This window comes from Pagrus major, chromosome 5 (assembly GCF_040436345.1).
Source record: "Pagrus major chromosome 5, Pma_NU_1.0".
Classification (NCBI taxonomy): Eukaryota; Metazoa; Chordata; class Actinopteri; order Spariformes; family Sparidae; genus Pagrus; species Pagrus major.
Genome location: NC_133219.1, coordinates 23,454,208 through 23,469,965, shown reverse-complemented (window position 1 = coordinate 23,469,965; position 15,758 = coordinate 23,454,208).

Below are 15,758 nucleotides of genomic sequence, written 5' to 3'. Positions count from 1 at the left end.
ACAGGAAGTGGTCAGGATACCATGACATCGCTCATTTTATAGCAAATAAAAGCCTTAATAGTCTTCAACTTGTGAGATCTTAATAGCCACAAACAGTTTATCTAATTTCACCACCATTTCTCCAAGTCATTCGTTTTTTTCAAAATGGGTTAGGCAACATTCCTGATGTTACATATCTTTAAAACTACCTCTAATCCTAGTTTTTACTTTCACTTACCTGTTGGCAGAATGTAGACTTACCTAACTCACTCTAATAACCATATTCCTACATAAAACCTACCTCTGCACGGGACCACGTATATGCTAGATACCTTTAAACTTGACTGAAATGCATGAATAAGAAAAAAACAAACAAACGATGGTTTGTCCAAAAATCTGTTTTAAATTTGGTGAAAAATAATCTTGAAAAGATCTTTAAAAGCATTAAAGTGTCTGATGCCTGTAGACACTCAGCTGATACCGATTCAAGTTTTCTGGAGCTCTACATTAAACCATCACATAATATATCCAGATTTATAGTTGAATTCCAAATGGTGAAGAAAATGGAGATTTTTAATGCAGGAGAATTAGTCTGTAGTTATGTTCAACATGAAGCACCTACTGAGGAAACAAAGAGAACAAAACAATCAACTATGCTGAGATCTTTGGAAAAGCCATAAATTCTTTGAAATGCCCAGCTATTCACACTTGGCAGTGTATTTGTTGCCAGCGCTTGTTTATGGTCTTTGTGTTCAGTAAACAGTGGTGTTACTCTGCGCCCAGTCCCAAACTGCGTGACTGCACTGATATTCACACACTAATCATGGGCGCCTAATTGGTATAGCCCTTCGTTAATTAACGCACTGCGTTGCAAATCTTTCACAGCCTTGCGCTCGCTATTTATTTTGTTCTGTCCCTCGGCACATCAAAAGAGCCGATCTGATATGAGCGTAATGGTCCATCTGAACGTCGGGACATGAATGACAGCATGTGTTGCTTTCCCCCTTTGAAATCCCCTCGGAGAGAAGCAGCAGGGAAAAACGCACTTGGCACAACTTTGTATCATAAAAAGTTGAAAGCATTCCACCAGTCTTGGCCTATAAGCACAGTGATGTATGTAAAATGAGAACGGCGGTGCAGTGGCATTGATCAAAATCATCATTACAACGCAAACGGCATCAGAGATACAACTGCTGTGATTGGTCAGGACACAAACATTGGCTACAAGTGTTTGGTCATACACAGTTTAATAGCTGTAGAAACAATGCTGTCTGTGTCTGCAGTGATGGAAATACATATTACATTTAAAGTATGCTGACATTACCTGTTTGTAATTAATTCAGTATGGCCATACATTAAGGCTCAGTTCACTTTAAGTACAAAAAGTTCAGTTTCAATTTAGGGAACATTATTCAACTATTAACTAGTTGATTATCACCATGTATATTAGTAGCATATTGGCTTTGTTGGTTGCCACAGTATACTGTTCTCAAGGTGTAGCATAGTATGAAAATTGACAATTATTATGACGTGTACATTTGCTCATCTATGGTATTGAATAATACCATATTAGTGTCATTACAAAATAATATTTTAAGTTTATATCAAGTTTCATGTCCGTCAGAACATAATATTTAGTGAGGTTATAGTGAAACCCTCTGTGATCCAGCCAAGTCTGATCTAAATTATTTTCTCTCGTGTTTATGACTTGCAATGTGGTGGGAAAAAGGGTTTTGCCAGGCTAATCTTTCTCAGTTCTTTAAAAAAAAAAATCCATCTGTAAACACATGAAAAACTATTTTTCTCGTAAAACCAACAAATTTCACTTTGACACGTGAAATGTTTTTCACATGTTTTTCGCGGATGGAACTTAGAACGATTATCCTGACAAAACTTTCATTTCAGATCGCAAGTCATAAACACGGAAGAGAAAATAACTCAGATCAGACTTAGAAAATAGATCACCACAAAAAAACAAAGTCTCACTTGCCCCTCAGGGCTTCCATGGTTATTGTATCTGATAATGATTGTGATAATTGTGTAAGACCGTTTACCCTGATACCATGAAACTGAAATTTTCTAAAATGTTTTTCCAACCATGAAAATCTCATTCTGTCGCAACACTACACGTTCAAGTTTGTGGACGTAAAGTGCAGCATGAAGAGCAGCACATAATCATACAGAGCAGCTACGGATTTCTTCTTCAAGCCCCGGCAGAACCAGACAACAGATTCACATAACTCCGGGCGATTAAAAGATGAAGCAAATTAACTTCTCCCTTGTGGTTGTGTCTAGATAAATTATCACCGCAATAACAATCGATACCAGAATCGAAATTGGTCAGCGTGTTGGGGGTAATAGTTCAAGTTGGTTGAACTTTTGTCGCCGGGACCTGGTGGAAAATCGATATGGCACCCGCCACTTTGACGCGCACCCCTGCTGTTTCCGTAGTAAATAATGTTCTGTGCGGCGGTGAACTTGCTCTGTGATGATGCTGCTGTTAAACTTTTTCTAATTGAATTTTCCATTTACATAAACTGATTCTAGGTGGCTTTTTTTTTTCTTTACATTTGGCAAATCCAACCCCCTTTTTTTAGTCGCAACTAAAAAACATGCTGTTAGCTAATCAACATGTATAAACTGGATTAAAGACAATCATCAGCATATTTACACATAGTACATAGATTGCATATGTGCTGAGCAGATTTGGAGATCATTACAGGATTTGCTTCGACTAATACAGAGCAGCACCTGCTCGTTATAACAGTGTTTCATAGTGTTTTCAGTCACTAACGCTGTCATAATGTTTTATTGTTTTATGGGTTAAGTAATAATTGGCCTCTCCAGCTGGAAGATACAATGAAAAACTCTGAGCAGCGGGTGATGCTGAAACAAACCACAATCTGTGTTACACTTCATTCACTCATGCAGGCAGATTTTATAGAGCTGACAGGGAAATGTGGCTCCCATGAGTGAAATGTTTTCACAAAAGAAAATGATGTTGGATAGTCCAGATTGTAACCAAAGGAATTCCTGTAGGAGTTCTGTGTCTAAAAGTGGTGTTCTCCATCGGGGGAATAAATGTACATCCATCATGAATTGTTTTTGTTTTCTCTTGTAAAGAGTTCATTCTGGTGTTATTAAATAAAATACTCCTACACTCTGCTGGAACGTGTACAGGCCTGTTATCGAGCCACGCGTCCTGCTTTGACTCAGCAGCTGGACAGAAGACCTGATGTGAAAGTTTTAGTTTGAACGAGTGCCAAGATGATTAGATGTTTGCTAATGGAGCTTCTCTAAATAACACACAACCACACACACACACACACACACACACACACACACACACACACACACACACACACACACACCTTCACTCACGCAAACCGCTTTGTGGCCCACTATGACCTAATGATCACTGCTGTCTGTGGCCACTCACCACTGTGAACTCACCAACCCAGGCGATGAGGCACGCAAGCCTGCTCGTCTGCAGCCAAAGACCTGCTTCCCCTGTGTGTGTGTGTGTGTGTGTGTGGGTGTGTGAGTGCGTGTGTGTCTATGTTTGTGTGTGTGTGGGTTTTCTGTGGACCGCAGCTTGTTTTGAAGGGCACAGATCACAGATTGATGATGACTTCTGGTTATCCAAACAAAAGTTCATAGTGAGCAACACTGAAAATAACCTGTTTACCTGAAGTGTACTGTTTATTATCCTCTGTACAGTGAGACAACAACAACAACAACAACAGCTGTGTCATACAGTCTAAAATAATCACAACTAGCTTTTAAAGGGTCCATTCACCTAAAAGGCTGAGCAATACCACGAGTCATTAAGTGAGAAAATACACATTTTCTTACTATCAGAGAACATCTCTTGGTGTGTGTGAGGTCTGTTTTGGTAAATCAGTGAGTGAGACTGATTTAAAGCTTTTTGTATTTTTACGTGATTTTCGTATCAATGTGACAACTAACTTGTTTAGATTAGCTCAAAAAACATGTTATTTTATCCATGATTTCATCAGATTTTCCAGAAACTTTAACTAGGTCAGCGTACATATTGATAGAAAATTGTATAGAACCATGATGATGATAGTGTTTTCTACAATAAGTGTCACATCATGCTCACATTTCGTGTATATGAGCTGACTTTCATATCAGGAAGTTTGCTGAGTCCGAAGCCACAGTTCGAGCTGGCCGTTAAACGTGTAGGCAAGAAACCACTGGATATTTCTAGGGAAACGTGTTGGTGGCAGCAAAATCAGATTTTTTTCATGAGGCAACAGGACAATGTCTCAATGTCAATGTCCTCATTTGTGCCTAAACCTAACCAGATCATCAAGCACAGCGTTTTTAATTTAAAAAAATGTTTTAACGTCAACTCTCTGGTTGGAGTGATAGGAGAAGTCTCAGAGACAGCCATCTTGAATCCTCTGCAAATAAAAATGACAATATTTAGATTTCACGAGAGGTAAGTCGGAAACATATCATTTTCTGTAATTTGTGAACAAACCCTATAATCTGGTGATATTTTATAGGATACAGCAATATATGGTAACACAGGATGAGGCGACATATTGCCACCCATGCCAAATATTGGCATCATTTTAAAAACATGAAGCTTCTCTCAACATATTCCCCTGAACATTTGTCTTACCAGTCTCCACTGAATGAATCCTCATGGTGTAAACTTCTGTGAATTTAATTTACACAAGATTTTAGTGAGCCATAGTTGACTCCTTCCTTTAAACATTTTAACTTCAGAACTGTTCTGCTTTCTCGCCAATGTTTGCTAATATAAGCTTTAATCTTTAAAAAAAAAAAAAAAAAAAGGGGCAAATAATTTCCTTAAACAGCTGAGCACTGTGGGACTTAGACAGGAGTAAATGATGCATTTGTTGGGGACTATTTTCAGCGGCGGATTGATACACGTTGTGCTCTTGTATTGTATTGAGTGTTAACTGCAGCAGGATGGTGGGATCGATCAAAATAAAATGCAGTGCTTGTGTTCAGCACGTCATGTGGACAGTACTTGTTGTACTATTCCTTCTTGGTTTCGGTCTTTTCATGGACTTTGTCGACAAAAACAAAAACATAAAGTACCACATAAAGTTCCAATAGATTAGGTTTCCAAACATGTGCAAGGTATCTCACCCAAAACTAGCAGAAAGTATTTGAGGCATGCTGCTTGATTTCAGCGTCGCCCTCTTCAAAGGACCGCTGTTAGATGGCGCGACGTCCCCCTTTGCTTCTCGGGTCTCGGGCAGAAGAAAGGTCCGGGGTTAGGAAGGCCCTCTCATGGGACTGAAGGCATCCACAGCATAACACACTCATGTTCCGCTATTTAGCAATTGCTGTATTCATCTTTTCTGTTTTCCCATTCACACCGCTATCAGGTTGGATGTGACACCACCCCCTCGGAAGGTCAGCGTAACCCCCCACCACACACACACCATAGAGTTATCCTCCTGAAAGAGATCAAAGATGCCATTGGTCAGCAGAGAAGACAAAAGGGTTAGCCGTAGCTCAGTTAGCATGCTGATCCCTCGATGTCTATTTTAACGGCCGTCTGACGTCGAAGATAAATTCCGTTGCTGAATGTTAACGTCTTATTAATGTGTGGAACAGACCGTAGACATGCCTCCACAGACAACTTAATGTAGTTTTCTCAGACATAAATCACCTTAGAGCATATTTCTTAGTGTGATTTCCGCCTCACATGTCCTTGAGAAGGCATTTAGGGCGATTACAAATTCAACTAGAGTTTTTAAAAATGTCTGGAAAAGTAATTCATTTTGCCAGTGTTTGAAGTTGTCTGGCACATGGCGGGTGACGATGAATTGTCCCCCAAAGAGTTAATTGATGGAGAGGAGAAAACCTTCAGGGAGGGAAAAGTTCAGTTTTCTACCTCCCTGTCCTGTTTGAAGGAGATGTGAGTTGGCAGTGCAGGAGAGGCTTGAAGATTAATGTTGCAAAAGGGGGCTCTGACAGCCTCTCCGCTGGTTGCAGTTCTCTTGGGTGGCCCGATTGGTCTTGGATGTCACTTTTGCTACTTAATCTTGTGTATGTGAACCAGGCAGATTCAGAGGGGCTGGTGTGTGGGGGGCTGTCCGCTGGGCAGAAATAGGAGAGACAGACTGAGGAGAATGCAAGAATGTCACTCCTTCAACTTTCAGCAGCTCGATTCTTTCTCACTTCGTCCAGGTGGGAAAAAAAGTAAAAAGTCTTAAATTCAATTTCTTGATTTTGATCCTTTGTTCAGATTTGTTGTGCTGCTTGCTGCACATTTAAAGAGGGACTATGTAGATTTAGAGAAGAAAATTCACACTCAAATGAAAAATTCTAATATTTACATTATTAATGAGGTAATAATACAACACTGTTTGAAGCTAGAAAGGTGGCAGGGTCCGCCACATATAAACAACAGTATGAAATTATGTTGTCCTTTAAGGTCAGTTTGTTTATTTAGTTTGTTTAGGCATAAACAAATCAGTTGACATTGCCAACAGGTTATCTATATTAATCAATAACATGAATTGGAACTAAATTATTGCAAATGAATTGCTTTGTAGTGACTAAATATAACACTGGGTGACACTTAACACACATTAACTATCATTAATAGAATGTAAATTTGCAGTTAATTAAACTTTAGTTAATAGTTATTTCACTGTTTACAAACAGTGAAATGCTTCATAAACCATTTATGAAGCAGTCGTAAAGGTTTATAAACATCAGTTGCAGCTTTATAATGAACAATTACTCTGTCAATAAAACTTAAGCATGTTTTATGGACTTTGATTGTGTATTTAAACATGATTATTCAATGTTGAAGAAATACTTTGAGATCTGTGAGGGAAAGTGAGACATATTTCTGCTGCGTGTTCACTTGTGACTCAAAAACTAAACTACAGTGCAAAAAAGCCTCCATTCACATTTTTTTTAAACTTAGCTGTAAGGCTGTTAAATGCACTTTTTATCTGATGTAGACCTGATACAACTACGTAATCATCTCATTAAGTTTGGAGGAATCCAAACTCAGCATCAGTCCAGAAGTATTTTAAAAGAAAATGGAATTGAATATTTAACAGATTATAACCTACCTATGTAGGAACAGATCATTATTCTGTCAAAATTTGGAAATTTAATGGGACAGAAATTAAACTTAAATAATAAAAACAATTTAATTCATTCATTAATTATAAATGCAAAACATAAATATATAACGCAAACACATTAAATGCAAAGAATGTCATTTCCGCTGCTCTCAATCAAACCAAAAGATGTTAGTACTGTGGAATCACAGGAGTTGTCTCCATTGTTCAACAACCATCATTGCTGATGAAAATCTACATTGATACAATCTAAACTCTATGTTCACGGATAAGGTCATGTTTTAAAGTTTTATTCACATTACTCTGAGTCACGTTCTTCGACAGGCGACCCAATTAAATTCACTTTTATCTTAAATAAAATTACAGATTCGTGAATTTCAACATTGTCGAGAACACAACTCAACAAAATATACAACAAAAGATCCGGTCGTTAGTGGAATTTCAATGCAGAAATGTTACATATTATATCTTGAAACAAAATAATGAAAATATTTTCACTGGATTTGATTGAAAATGTAGGTAACATATCAGCTTGAAACGAGCATGTTATATTTTGGGGCTTCACTGTCAACTTGTTGGCAGGTAAACATTTTCTTTTTCTGGGTTTCTCTCATTGGCTAATCCCATTAGAGGACGTTTAGGCTCACCTCTCAACAGTAAACAGAAAGGAGGCTGTGCCATGTGATCCCACAACACCAGACTGCAGACGTTTCATAAAAAATTAACAACATATATAACATACAACATAATAATTAATATGTTTAATTAATCTGTGTCTTTATCGCTGTGCTTTTTTTTTTACATTGAGATAAAATAAAATGTTTCTGATTCACAGATCGTTTCCACAGCATTTTAAACATGTTGAACATTTTGAGTTCAACATTTCAAGCTCATTATCTGGTAGATACGCTGCATACCGCTGGTTACTGTAAAAGAATAGGCAGACTGGGAGCTCTTACTGCCAGCTGACCTCTCTAAGCCAATCTAAACTGGTCTCTTACTTGACCTTTTTAACATTTAACCCTAATCCTCAACACCTTAAACACTATTTCTGGCCTCAGCTCTAAGCTTATTCCCACTATCCAACCCGTGTTTGTGTCTGCAGTCAGAGCTGAATCATCTCAGCACCACGCTGTTCACCTTCTCCTGTTTCTGTTGTCCACTCACATCTTATTTGTGACTGACTTTGCAGTTTCCTGCCTGACTCAGGGTGCGTTTCGTCATCGCTGTAAAGACAACACTCAATTTGCACTCGACCAAATATGGCCCCGGCAGTGATCAAACTGCTCCGTGCCAGAACTTTGGTAAAACACAGGTGTTCTCTCTCTGCGTAGCAACCGTGTTTACTAGATTGTTCCTGTGAAAGACTCACTTTTTCTCCTTTTTTTCGCTTTCACACGGAACGTTTGTATTTTGAGAGCTGCAAGCTGCCCACATAGTGTCGTCACTGGAGCTGCTTTCCCAGTAAACTGTTTGGATTCAATGAGCTAATCCACCTACAGTGTTTGGCTCCGTGCCATGCAGCACACCAAACACAGCATAATGTATAAAAGGCTAAATTTATGGCAGCAATTAAATATTTACTACATTAACGACTGATTAATCTCCTGTGGCTTCTTACGAAAAACATCCACTGCGTCGGCTTAATCAGAGGCCAAGGCTCATAAAAACTATGATTAAAGACGGTCATCGAAGCAAAATTTAGTGTACAAGTAATGTCACTTCGGGCAATGCTCTAATTTAATTTGAGCTCGTCTCATAGAAAACATCCCTTTCCAACTAGATCCATCCGTCCTGTGACTTTAAAGCTGGTGTCTGCACTACATGAAAGCCTCAACACCTTGTCAAAGCACAGCTGTACCCTGCACATGTTCATATGAGAGAGGCAGCGCCCTGTCAGAGCCCTCCCCTCTGTTATTCTGTTTTTCTGAGCCATGACAGTAAATTCTACAAAGATCCACAAAAAGGACAGTCAAGGCGTCATGTCGGCTTGTCTTCAAAGAGTTATGACAAGAGAGAATCAGCGGTTAAAACAGAAAGAAAAGTCTGATAGCCATCAGTGGGACGGGGACTCTAGTAAACAGAGCGCTGAGTCTAGACCACTCGAGACGGGCATGTTAAGGTCACGCTCATAAAAGTCCCCTAGACACGGTTGCTCCTTATAGGCCTGGAGGGGATGAGCCGGAGCAGGAATCACCTGCACAGATGGGTGAGGAGCTGCTCCACTGCGAGCTGCTACTGGGCCCCCATCACACGGCCTGCAGGAGCAATAGGTTTCATATGCGGCACATCGTGAATCAGGCTCAGCTTCAAATAACTCACAGTAGACTAAACTGTGCGGTAGGTATGCAGGGCAGTTATCTTCAAAACATGGACTGCAACGTGACAGAGGTGTCATCATATAGAGGGATTTAAAATACAGAGCGGTGGAGAGGAAGTAAATCTGTAACTGGACTGGCTGATCTTGGAAAGGATTTTTTAAAAATAGTCTTAAACATGCAACAGATCCTTCAGTGGCCACCACTAATTGACCTTTTGAAGGAATGCAACGCCGTCTCCTTGACTGACATTTGCTTTTAGCGGCTCCTGTGGGATGGGGCGGTGGGCTGGTGGAAGGCGATAGCGGGGGGAGATCCTCTGGAGATAAACCGCCGTGCCCCCTGTCCCTCAGACAACAAAGAAAGTGAGTGATGTTTGTCTGAAAACCAAGAGCCGCGATCCCTCTTGTTTTGATGTGTGGGCCACCTGGGATGCGGGTCTCCATCAGCACTCAGGCCTGAGGAGAGAGGAAGAGAAACAGGACTCACACAGATCTCGTCCCCAGGACAAACAATCTGAGTGACAAGCCTGCTGGAATCCCACGGAAGTCACCCAACAGACGAGGCATTCAAACACGCTGGAAAAACAAGAGGCGTTTAGGTGGCCACAAAGGGCCGCGAGGAGAATTGCACAGCAGGGTTTCCTCGATTTTTTTTCAAGAGCATAAGTTTAAGTCCTTTAATATCCAAACAGGGTTACCTGAAAGCATCGTGGTAATCTCAAACCCACAAAACTTGCAGATACTGTAACACGACTCCTCTGATTTTTTGAGATTTTTTTTGTTCTTTAATTGTAGTTTTACATTTATTTGGTAGCTACAGTTACTAGTTAAAGATCATCGTTTAAGAGACAGAAAACGTGATGGTGAGGCAGCTTTTAGATCGTCTGTGCCTGAAATGTTGATGTCATTTAAGGGGCACTATGTAGTTTTGAGGAAGAAATTTAAAGAGAAGAGAATGAGAGAAAAACATCAGTCATGATTGAATAAGCAGAATAAACAAAATGTCCTCAACGGGCAACACAATGTCGTACTCTTTCACTTTGTTTATATTTGCAGGTCCCTTCTAAGTAGCCACCTTTTCTAGCGCCTGTCTAACACGGCTTGCTTAAAATGGAGATACATCAAATAAATATGTCTGAGTTTGTTTTATTTTCTTGTTAATATTGTAAATATTAACTTTCTGAGTTCGAATTTCTTTTCCAAAACTACATACTGCACCTTTAAATGTAAATTGAAAACCTACCTCTACAGCCTGGCTTTTGATTACAAAGAGTTTATAGACTTTATTCTATTTTAGTAACTGATTAATAGTATTTTTGTTTTGTTGTTGTTTGTCAGCATTATTACTGTTTACTCTATTATTTTTTTATAGCTTGTAAATCTATTTTATTGCATTTCTTTGTCATCATTTTCATCTTTTGTCTTTTGATTTATTTTATGTGGTATTTTTTGTCAACTTATTATTTCACTCTGTTCAAGTCTGTTCACTTGTTAAGTCAAGTCCATTTTATTTATATAGCCTAAAATCACGATCACATTGCCTCAGTGGGCTCTGTACGGTGACATCTTCTGTCCTTAGACCCTCGATTTGTGTAAGGAGAAACACTTGTAGAAGGAAAAAAAAAAAAGGATCTCTCTCCCAGGACGGACAGAAATGCAATAGATGTTGCGATGCGAGTACAGAACAAAAAACAAAATCACCGAGTATACAAACTTCACTGACAGAATATCTGATACAAGTGGTCTGTCTTCTTATTGGCTCGTCAGTCATCTGGTAAGCGCTTTGTCCCGCTTATTTAGCAGCACCTCTGCACTTCATCTTTAGTTAGGACCTTTACTTGTAATTTTTATTGCAACTGTTACTGAAGTAAAAGATCTGTATACGTCTTCGACAACTGTTTAAAGGAAGAAATTGGTGTAGAAAGTGTTAGTTTACTTTGACATGTTTTCATTGCTCACATGCAGGACCAGAAAAACAGACAGACCTAAGTGTCCAGAACAGACAACGACAGAAAATATCAAGATCTACCTGCTGTGGTTCATCAATCTGTGGATGTGTTTGGGAAGTTTGTGAGGCAGGGGTCACAAGTTTCAGCATGCCGAATCGGTTCCAGAAATAGACAAATTTGTGAGGGTTTATTTATTGTTACATCAAGAAAAATGTTTTGTTAAGTGATGAGAAATGAGAATGAGAGAGTCTGAGCGGCCAGTCTAGACTAACTGGATTGATTGGAAAGAAATGACTGTGGCAGCTGTCTGGTTCAGTGCCCAATATCCTCAATTTCCACTTCTGATTGAATTACTTAAATAAATCCAGACTGATTTAATTTACTCAAATGTGCTCGTGTATCATGATCTTTCTATCAGATGTAATGAAACTGAAAGAGTATGTGGGGACAAGTAGAACATCAAAAGCTAAATCAAGTTTATCCTCAGGTGAACCAAAGTTTAATCAAGGATTAAACTCAAGTTCAAAAGAAAAACAATAGTGACTCATAAAGCTCCACAAAGGGAAAATCAAGTGGATCAAGTCGAATATTAATTAGTGGGGAGAATGATTGTGGCATGTCGCTGCAGAGTGCGTTCACTCACTGCTTGGCAGGAGAGGAACTCGTTAAGATCAGATCAGCTTCAGGTTGTTCATTAGTTTTACAGCTCAAGTGCAAACCTGCAGGATCGCATGCACGACAGGAGGGATTCCTCAGAATCAGGGACGTCAGTTGTGAGGAATCTCCTGCTGCACATCTGAAAACACAAAGCTGATGGAAAAAAACACCTGTAAGTTACTGATAAATCACTGGGTACTAACACACAATAACAAGACTGTTCGTGACTCAGTGTTTAAATAAGTAAAAACAAAAAGTCACAGTTTATTTGCTTTGGTGGGAAGGAAAAAGTTCTTATCAGGCAAAGCTTGAATACATTTCACTAAATATTTTACTTTTCCTTTGTTACTTAGAGCTCCATATGTGTTATGTTGTTTGAGATTGTTCTTAAAGTTGTAGTATCATCATATTAACTTCAGATTCTACTTAAGTAGATTAATATTAATATTATTATTGTTATTTTTTGCTTTCCATCAGTGTTTTATATCGGTTCTTGTGCGTGTAAAATATCTTGAAAGTTAAAAAGGTCAAAGTTGGCACCAACAGAAGCTCCTCTCTCCTACAGAAAACACTGCTCCTGAAACGCCTCGTCAGTAGTCCCGCCTTTAATTCTGTAACTTTGTGACATCACACCAAGTCATCGTGTCACACATTTGCATAATTTAATGCCTTTCGGCTAGTTTGGCACGTGAGAATTGATTTAACACAGCTGCTCTGTTGTTGTTAGTGGTGATGGCTCAGGTGTGTGTGAGTTGACCAATCAGACGAGACTGGGTGTTAAGGAGGAGGGGCCTTAAAGAGACAGGAGCTAAAACGGTGTTTCAGACAGAGGGGGAATACAGTGCCGTAGTTCTGGACAGTATGAGAGAACTGATGTGTTTTCTGAGCATTAAAACATGTAAACCTATTCTAGAAGTAACCCAAAATAAAACTATGAACCTGAAAATGAGCAGAATATGCCTCCTTTAAAATAATTCAAACTGAAAACATTAACGTTCAACACTGACATGGTTTGGCCACTGAAAAATGCAAATATTTGCTTTGTCATGTGTATTAATCCATCAAATTAAAATAAAATTGACATTTGGGGTGGACATCAACCATTCATCTTGGCTCTCACACCTTCAGGATAAACAAAACTAGCAGTTTGCTGGTCAGTCTAAAAGTGCAGCATTCCAGAGGAAGATGGTTTATTTTGTAGTCTCATTTCCTGGAAATGAGAACCAGAAATCAACTATCTTACAAATTTCACCTTGAAATAAATGAAAACATGTGGAGTAACACAAGTCAGAATGTCAAAGTGCTGACAATTTTGTGACTTGTTGGAACCGTCGTCTAACGTATTTGGAAATGATTATTCGCTCCAGGGAACATTTTCTCACAATCTTACATCATATCAATGCATTTCCGTCATTTGTGTTTGTTTTTCAAAAGGGTGTGTGTGTGAGAGAGTGTTGAAACAAAGAGGAAACACCTCGAATGAACCCAAAAGTCCTGTCTGATAACTGACTAGTATATCTCTCTCTGTCACACACACACGCAACATGAATGAAAGCAGCATCAAGGTGGTTTCTGTGCTGCGTCACTGCTCGAGGATCCAGAGCAGGGGAGCTTTCTTTTCGTAGGAGCGGCCCCTCGCTGTGAGGGGGCCGGGAATGCGGGGTGTCCCGCGTGGAGCGTCGGCTGTGGGAGGCAGAGCAGGGGTACGAGGCCCAGATGGATGTCAGGGCAACATCTGTTCCACCTCCTGGCTGGGTCTTATCAGCAGAAATGCTGCCACACACACTGGACGGGAGAAGACTGAGAGAAAGGGGAATTCTTTGCAGAGTTTAAGAAAACATGTCGTCTTTTTGTTTGTCTTGTAAACGAAAGTTAGGTTCCCCGTTGGGTCGCGCAATTTGCATTTCACAAAGCTCACAGGATTTGTTTTGTTGTGTGTGATCGTATTTGTTTGTACTTCTGGTAGGTCGTTATACTGTATGTGGCATCAAACCGTACCTACAAAATATTCAAGTCTGTCACTAAAATTCCTGTAACTTTGTTTTATATAGTTTCACAGTATTCTAGAAGGAAGTCAAGATTTTTCAGGTAAAAAAAAAAATGCTGAAAAATTCAAGAATATTTGTACATGTGATTTCACTCCTTTTTTAGTTTGGAGAGCTAAAACTGCAGCTGTTGGACGCACTAATGTTTACTTCAGACATTTTTCCTAAAATCTGTCATTAATTTGATACTGCCAGTACTTGTTCTTGTTTTTGTTGATGTTTTATGTAACATCTATTGTTTTTGGTAGGTGTGGCTGGATTTATCAAACACTGTGTGCTGTTCTTTGTTCTTCTTTAGTTGGCTGATCATCAGATGTGTTTTGAAATGCAGAAACAGATTTCTGTCTCTTAAGTGTAAAGAGCAGTTAAAACACACTCAGGCAGCTACTACTACTACTACTACTACTACTACACCTACTTTACTGTTTAAGGAGTGCTGCGATCAAATGTGGCAAAAACCTGAGAGTAATATTTTACAAAAGCCCACATGGCTCCATTCATTCTGCTGTTTTTTAGTCCTAGGCCATACAAAGGAAGAAAACAATAATGATGAAGAAAATCAAAACCAAAACGCGGAATGACTGCTGGAAGCTGCAGACTTGCAAGAATGTTTGTGGTTGGCATGTTTGAACTCTACTACAAGTTAATTTCTTGCATGGTGTCATTCTTTACATGCTGAATTAAAAAAAACTAAAACTTGCAACACTTCATATTAGTGCCAACAATTAGGCTTGTTTGTTAGATTCCTCAGTGTTTTTTCCTCCCTTCCAGGCAGTCATTAATCATCATTCATTTTAGTAAATCATAAAAATCAACTTGCAGAGACTTGAAAGTTTTCTATCCATCACAGTACACATCAAGTTATTGTTGTTTTGTAATGCAACTGTGAGCGCAGGCGGACTGGAAAAGTCTGGACTGTATTACCGCACAACAACAACATAACTTTCTTCTTATCTGTAAACCACACTGAGGGTCTGCTGCCAACAAGACAAGAGGAAACCCCCCCCACCCCACCCAACAACACAGCCAGACACCAGCAATTAAACAGGTAGCGCAGGTAAAGGTTCAGCGTGGGAGGAGAGGACTGGCTGCATCTTTTTCAGCAGAATAAAATCAACTGTACAGACAGAAAGAGCAAGTGAGGAGGAGTGGAAGAGAGAAAGAGAGATCCCCTCACTCTCTCTTATTTCTCCCGGGAGGGCTGCTTCGCTGAGGTCCTGGCCTCTTCCCTTCCCCTGGGCATCCTGGATGCCCATGCTGAGGGAGGGCTGCTTCGGCGTGACCAAAGGGAAGCAGAGCGAGTGAGCGAGAGAGAGACAGAGAGATGGAGAGAACCTTACAGAGAGGAAAATAACAGCAAGAAGAGAGAGAGATAGCGAGGACTCAAAAAAACAGAGAGAAAGTGAGAGCGACAGGAAGAAGAGGGGGGAGCGAGACGAGCGCAGCAGCCCATGGTTTGTCTCAGGGCTGCAGCAGCTTCCAGAGCTGGTGTGCAGCAGACTGAAGAGAAGCACGTCTGCCCCAGAGGCAGAGACTGGAAAACAGGATCAAAGAGTCGCCAGGGCAACCTGCATGACACACATTGTATTAAAGCCACACGGTTAATTTGAAAGAGATGGAAGAAGGGCAAGAGGAGAAGAAAAGGGGAGGCAGAGGTAGCAGAGAGTGGAGTATATTTATCAGGAACTCCTGTCTCACT